The following is a 464-nucleotide window of genomic DNA, read 5'->3' as shown; positions in this document are numbered from 1 at the left end:
GTATTAGCTCTAGAATTACCACAGTTATCCAAGTAAATGTGGGTACAATCTAATGAACCATAACTGATTTAATGAGCCATTCGCGGTTTCACCTTAATTCGGCATGCACTGAGACATGCATGGCTTAATCTTTGAGACAAGCATATGACTACTGGCAGGATCAACCAGGGAGCTTCGTGTTCGGTTACTCGCGTGGAGCGGTAACTCGCGAGCGAGCCCGAAGGCCCGTCGCTATTAAGCTCTTACTTCTCGCGCCGCCGGTCTTTATTAGCCGGTCGGCGACACTCTCTATCTACTTACTTACTTATTACGCAACACACTTTATGCGTGCGTCTCGTCTTCGTGAGAGGAGCGAGGCGGTCCGTGTATATAATAAACCTCCTCCTCTCTTACTTCAAGATCATTCTCCATTTTATATTGTGTATTATAAAAAGATCATACTCATTCTCATTCTCCCAATGTAA

The 464-nt window shown here is 44.8% G+C and overlaps 1 non-coding gene across 1 annotated transcript in view; it reads right to left on the bottom strand.

The window, feature by feature from the left end:
- The window catches only part of LOC138944183 (small subunit ribosomal RNA), a 1,921-nt gene extending 1,750 nt beyond the window's left edge, over positions 1-171 (bottom strand). The window contains exon 1 of the ribosomal RNA XR_011448668.1: positions 1-171. This exon is cut by the window's left edge and continues 1,750 nt beyond it. This is a non-coding gene — a ribosomal RNA (small subunit ribosomal RNA).
- Between the last annotated feature and the right edge of the window lie 293 nt (positions 172-464).

The sequence above is a fragment of the Polyergus mexicanus genome, unplaced genomic scaffold (assembly GCF_030449975.1).
Source record: "Polyergus mexicanus isolate NDT 795.1 unplaced genomic scaffold, iyPolMexi1.0 SCAF_110, whole genome shotgun sequence".
NCBI classification, from domain to species: domain Eukaryota; kingdom Metazoa; phylum Arthropoda; class Insecta; order Hymenoptera; family Formicidae; genus Polyergus; species Polyergus mexicanus.
Note: the sequence above shows the minus strand (reverse complement) of the source record. Positions and strands in the feature narration are given on the sequence as shown.